Source organism: Chiroxiphia lanceolata, chromosome 14 (assembly GCF_009829145.1).
Source record: "Chiroxiphia lanceolata isolate bChiLan1 chromosome 14, bChiLan1.pri, whole genome shotgun sequence".
Classification (NCBI taxonomy): domain Eukaryota; kingdom Metazoa; phylum Chordata; class Aves; order Passeriformes; family Pipridae; genus Chiroxiphia; species Chiroxiphia lanceolata.
In genome coordinates this window covers 17,676,574-17,682,573 of record NC_045650.1, presented here as the reverse complement: position 1 = coordinate 17,682,573, position 6,000 = coordinate 17,676,574, and the positions used below count along the sequence as shown (strand labels likewise).

General features: G+C 46.9%; 1 protein-coding gene across 5 annotated transcripts in view; it reads left to right on the top strand.

Moving 5' to 3' along the window:
• Nucleotides 1–347: 347 nt before the first annotated feature.
• Nucleotides 348–6,000, top strand: part of HTR2C (5-hydroxytryptamine receptor 2C) — a 215,345-nt gene continuing 209,692 nt past the window's right edge. For 4 of the 5 annotated variants that reach the window (XM_032702315.1, XM_032702314.1, XM_032702317.1 and 1 more), the window contains exon 1: nucleotides 2,752–3,573. The gene's annotated coding sequence lies outside the window, so the exon portion shown is untranslated. Of the gene's footprint in view, nucleotides 369–2,751; nucleotides 3,574–6,000 lie in introns of those variants that run through there. The other variant, XM_032702319.1, reaches the window with a different exon arrangement.

The following is a 6,000-nucleotide window of genomic DNA, read 5'->3' as shown; positions in this document are numbered from 1 at the left end:
GCATCTCCTTGGGGTAAACGCTGCAGACTGGTCCTGTGATGTTTCCCACTGAGGTGCTGTAGCCTGGCAGTGTGGCTTGCTTGGATGCTAATGCCTTTTTTTGAAGTTCTGAAGTTTCCCCAATGCAAATAAACCTTGGGAATGTCAGCTCACCAGGCTAATTTGTGTGCAAGGGTTCAAAACTGTGTATGCTTTAGTTGCTCCTTTGGCTGGTTTTGCTGGGAGGTGGCTTCTGAGAAAGAGGGATGTTAAAGCTCAGTGCTGTTCCTTCCCAACCTCCACTGGTGCACCTTTACCCCTCTCTTCTGGCTGGAACTCCCTCCCTGTCAACACAGTGGTTCTGAACTGCAGACATCCATGGAATTATGGTGAGTGCTCAGGAGCTGGTTACTCACAGGGGGTGACGAGAAAAGCTGGAGTGATTGGTGTTATAAAATGTTAGGAGCTGCTCTGTTTAGGCAGCTTGGAGAAGAGTAAGTGCAGGGAACCCTGGTGTGGAAGGCTTGGTCATATCCCAGAGACTCCTTCGTTTATTTGTAGCCAGGAGCTTGTAGAAAGTACATAATTGGGCATGACTCTTTGCGGATTTTGGGCATATGTATGAAATCTCCTTCAAGGAGAAGCTCTCACTATTTGGCAAATCTTGGACAAAATTTTCAGTTCATGGTCTGTACAGAAGCTGTTCACTGAATTGAGTGTGGCTCTTCCTGCATGTTACAAAAGTGGACACAAGGCTCAGGAGGGACATGTCATGAAGTGTCATACTATAGAAAGCTGGAATCATTACACTCCAATCTTTTTTAGAACCAAGACTTATTGACATAAATAAAAAATATTCTATCCTTACACACATGTACATTATTCTCAGTGACAGGCCTGGTTGCTGACAGTAAGATATGACCCTGCTGGCCTGGTTTTCATACTGTTGTACATGATGGAATAATTCAAATCAGCATTTGATCTTATGAATTTAATAGGCAGTCATTTCCATTGAATTTAAAGTTGATTGATCTATCAGATCTTGCAGTTAAAAAAAAGAGCGTGTACAGAGAATATTTCTATTCAGTGTGTTGCAGGGTACTGCTATGTTTCAGGACAGATGCTTGTAGAGATGTGCTGCTAGTCACTATGCTGTGTTTGCATACTAATCAATGAGTTCAGGAAGCATTATACTTGAGAAATCCTCAGCTATCTTCTGTAGAACAAATTTGATCTTTGATACTCAGGGGAAAAACTTCAGGAGTATAAAGCCTTAAGTGTCTCTGCCTAGCATTCTGATTACTACTTATGCATGTTTTGTAGGTCTGGTGTTAAAAGGACTTTCTTTAAGACATGCAATGCTTAATAAAGACCATTTTGAACTAATTCACTGTGGTATTTTTGCACAAAACTGCATGACCTGGAAGCAGTGAAACACACATTGCACTGGTTTGACCAGGGGATCATGTTTTAATAGTTCTCTGTGTTAGCATTACAGGAAAAGAGGCATTTACATGTTTACATCAGTGGTAACTCTTTGCTGGTTTTGTGTTTATGGTATGCAGTCTGTACCTTTCCTTTCAGTCTATTTTTTCAGGAAAGCCTGATGTTACACTATGGTTAACTTACTTTTCACCGTAGTAATTTGTTTTGGCATTGTGTGCTCAGGGCTAGAATATCCTCACTGCTAATAGCTTCTCTCACGGTGACGGAGGCAGGTATTGATCAGGTTAATTTTGGTGCCTCCAGCGGGCTTGGGGAATCAAAGGTGTTAACGGGGTGCTGTGATGTAAAGCAGTTTAACAAGATTCAGGGCTTCACAGCAGTTTTTCCTCCCCAGAAAAGCCTGTTATCTATGGCAACAACCACTACAGAGAAAAAAGTAAATATTTTTAATAGGGTAAATGACCTGTTTTGCAGACTTCTAGAGAGTACTTCACACACCAGTTCTTAGGGGGGCAAGGGAGGGAAAAGCTTGATGTGAGCATTTTGATGCCATGATGTGACATGCTGAAGGACAAGCCAGAGTATTGCAAGGCACTCAGAAGAGGGTATCAGGAGAAGTAAAGAGAGAACATGTGGCAATGAGCTGGTGCACAGCCTGCTGGCCCCAGCCCTGTGGCAGGAGGAGAGTGGCTGTGGTGCCAGATATTACACCCAGTCTAAGACCTGCTGAACTCATCACAGCTTTAGCCTGGGTGGCACGTTGGATTTCAGTGTCTCAGCTCCTGGCTGAGACTGAGTGGGAGCAGTGCCACTAACCTGACCCTCATGCCAAGACCAGAAGAGGGGCACCATGGCCCCAGGGTGTACAAGGCCCTCTTTGCCTACTGGAAAACAAGGTTGGTACCCTTTGGGATACGGGCAGCAGTGGGCAGTCTGTCCCCTGTCTGGTTGGGATGCCAGTGGAGGGGCCAGTGATGGGGGTTAGCGTTCAGGCTGAGTGACAGGGACTTGATTTGGCTCCTGGGACAGTGGTGAAGGTGTGGCAGGCCTCGCCCCCAGCCCCTGATGTAGGGATTCCTCCACTACCTGCCCCTTCTCTTCCTGACTCCTGGGGTGCTCTCCTCCCCTGGACCCGGACAGGGCTCCCGCCTGGGCTTCTGGGCTGCCTGCAGATGGGTGAGATGCTGGGACTGAAGCTATGGGTGTCTGCATCCCCAACAGGTACATGTGAGCAATGTGCCTTTAAGACTAGCAGGAGAGCAATAGTATCTCCCTCCCTCCTGTTAATTGTAGCATGTTTTCAGCCATGCTTTCCAGTCACATTCGCAGGCTGTGAGAGGGAGCAGTGCTGACGCTCGCCAGCTGAGTGCCATCCGGACAGCGCCTGCCCGCCCGCCGTGTGGGTGTCTGCAGGTGATGGGGCAGCGCCTGGGACCGGAGAGCTTTGTGCCAGGAGCAGGAGCTCTGTCTGCCTGAGTTTCGGTGGCACCGCTGGGCTTGCCACGTCACTTGTGCCCCTCTCGTGTCCCTCACCTGCGTGGCCCTGGCCTCCAGCCGCAGGTTCAGCACGCTGGACACCCCGTCCTGCGGGCCCTCGCAGGGGCTCCCGTGTGAGCCGAGGGCAGTGCTCTGCCGGAGCCCGGGGATCTGCAGCGGGTGATGCAGCGGGAACCGTGCGCTGCCTGGCCGTGGATGCTGTGGGCTGCCGTGGGAATGCCTGGCTCCCTGAGCGCGAAGTGACTGCAACTCACACGAGGTTGGGACTACTTCTCGGAAGATGCCCTGTGTGTCTCCAGTCGTTCCTCTCTGCCCTCACCGCAGAATATTTGGAGTTGCTAGCTTCCTCCTGCCGAGGGGGGACAAAGGCATAGGCCTCCAGAGGGTTAAGAGCATCTGCCTTTACGCCAAGTGTTCGAGCAGGAAATAATCTGCAGAGATACATGTGCAGCAATTCAACTGCTACTGCTCTCTCAGGCTGCCGCTGCTGCAGTTCGGGGTGTGAGAGGAGCCGCGCTGCTCGCAGAAGATGCTTTCTTGGTGTGTCCGAAGCTCCAGGCATGGCAGGAGAGCCCCGGCTGTCTGAGCTGGGGTAAATGTCTCCATCCAAGAGGAATTATGTGGACTTGCTGGCTCTGTCGGCTCACGGAGGTAGGTGCTGCTGCCTGTGCAACGTGCCGTGATCTTTGCTGGGGGGATATAGTCCTCTCCTCATTCTGGGCTATCAAATTTTAAAAAATTAAAACAGGGTTTAATTCGAAGTCTATAACGCCAGGCAGAAAAATGTGTGTGTGGTTTCTGCATGTGCAGCAGGGAGGAGAAAGGAAAAGGTACCTGAGTGATACCTTTCATGACTGGCAATAAAGTTGTTGCACTTAATTGGAAAACAAACTTGACTTGGTCTCTCTGTAATGCACCTGGGAGCTTTTACTTCTTCCTGGCATATGACCTTTCGAAGGGGTTGGCTGCAGTGTGGTGGGTTATGCTTTGGTTCAGAAACTGGGACACACTGCACTCTACAGGTCCTTTCATTCTGCTCCTGTGGACGTGGGGAGGACAAAGGGCACCTACACAGAAAATGTTGCTGACAGGGAGGTGGCTTTTTTGAGGAGTGAAATTACACTAAGAGGAAGAAAAAAGGTGCTCTTCTCTGAGAAAGAGGGAATGTTGAGGTCCTAAAGGTTGATCTTGGTGTTTGGAAGTAGAGGAGGAAAATTGTTTTAAAAGCAACCTGTGTCTGGTTTTTGTGTTTTGCTGTTCCACCTTTTTGGAGAGGAGTTTAGTACTCTGCTAAGTACTTTGCCACCTGGAATCTTTGCTTGAGGATTTTTTTACAGCAATACCTGGGAGAGAAAAACTATCAATGCCATCAAATTTCCTTTGGCTTGTTTAGGAAGTTGCCTTCTTGAGAAATCCCTAATAAAATCGGCAGCAGCTAATACTGTTTCATTCTCACTGTCAGGGCATGCTTTTTTTGGTTTGTCTTGAGACCTCTGGTGGGAGCTTTATTCTGTAAAGATTAAGCTGAAAGGAAAGTTTTCGGTTTCCCTGGAAAAGCAGGTGTTGGACATTGACTACCTATTTGATTTTGTTGTCCTGATTGACCCACATATGTATGTTTGTGTGTTCTCCTGAGTGCAGACTGTGCCAAGGAAATCTTGCTGCTCAGAATAGGCAGGTGCTGCCTGGATTATGTACCTGCATCACATGGAGAGAGGTTTGTGTGTGTTTCTGGCATTGCAGATCTATTAAAACAGCACAGCCAACAGTGCCATTGCTGTGTAACAGTTTCAGAAGTGTTTCTGTGGCATCCTGGCAGAACAAATGTGTCTTTCATAACTGCACTCTTGAGGAAAAAGAGCAGTACTGTCATCGGCCCTGCAAATCTTTTTAGTCACTTTTGTTTTCTTTGCTCAGGTAACAACTGGAATGTGTTGCTACCTGAGCAGTTTGGTCAGAGCATTTGCAATTGCTTCTTCAGCTTCCCCAGGGCTGCTGTGCTATGTTTGACTCAGCACTGACATATCTCATAGGGAAAGGTAGAGTAAAATCCCCTTTTTTCTCTCTATTTTGGGCCCAAATTACAAACAAGAGCATGCTTCCTTCTTTGCAAGAACAGGGCACTTGTGCAGCCTCCTCTGGGATCCTGTAGAGAAGACCTCTTCTGCTCTGCAAGATCTCTGTGTAGGAGCTGGAAGAGCAAGAGTGGGTCTGGTTGATTCACTGCTGTGTATGAATAAAGAAGCTAAAAGCCCTGCTGGGGATGGAGGCTGTGATGACACCTGGGAAGTAGCTGCTCCTCTCTGTCCTGAGGAAGAGGATCCCTTTTTACTGGCATACTAGGTAGATTTGGGCAGCAATGCTCCATAGCAACACTAATTTCTGCCACAAAGAGGAGAAAAATCTCCTGGCTTCACTCAGAGAGGTGAAAACACAAATGTATGGACATTCAGTGGCATCTCAGTGTAGTATTGGTGTAAGGTGATCTGCATGACTTTTTTCTAGAAGAGCATTTATAAAAGCTGGTGAGCACTAAGTAATACCATTGTCTGTGCAGGAAACACTAGAAAAAATATATATTAGTCGTCCCATTTAGTGCTATTTGCACAAAGGCAGAATGGTGATTAGAACTGGTTGATTAAAGTGAAATGTTTCTCATGAACAAGGTTTCAAAATTCAGAATTAATTTGATGATTGCTGGGTGGCAACTATTTTGGTGGTCTTTGTACCTCTATTCCAGCAAGCGTATTTTTTTAAAAGGTCCTTTTACTAAAACAGCAAAATGTTGGGGCGTATTCCCATGTGATGTGTTCTGAAGGAGTGGATGGGAATACGTTCCTGACAGCCATACTTGTATCCACTCAGGAAATCAAACCAGTACATACTACTGATTATTTCTGAGCAGCTTCTCTGGTCAGTAATAAAGTTTTGCATTAAACTCGAATTATGTGGAAGTTGAGAGCTATTTGCTAGAGTTAATAATGGTCATTTAAAAAACTGTAATTTGTTACAATAATAACTGGTCAGCATTCCATGTCACACACACTGTACTGATAACCTTCCTCTGCCTGACAGTCC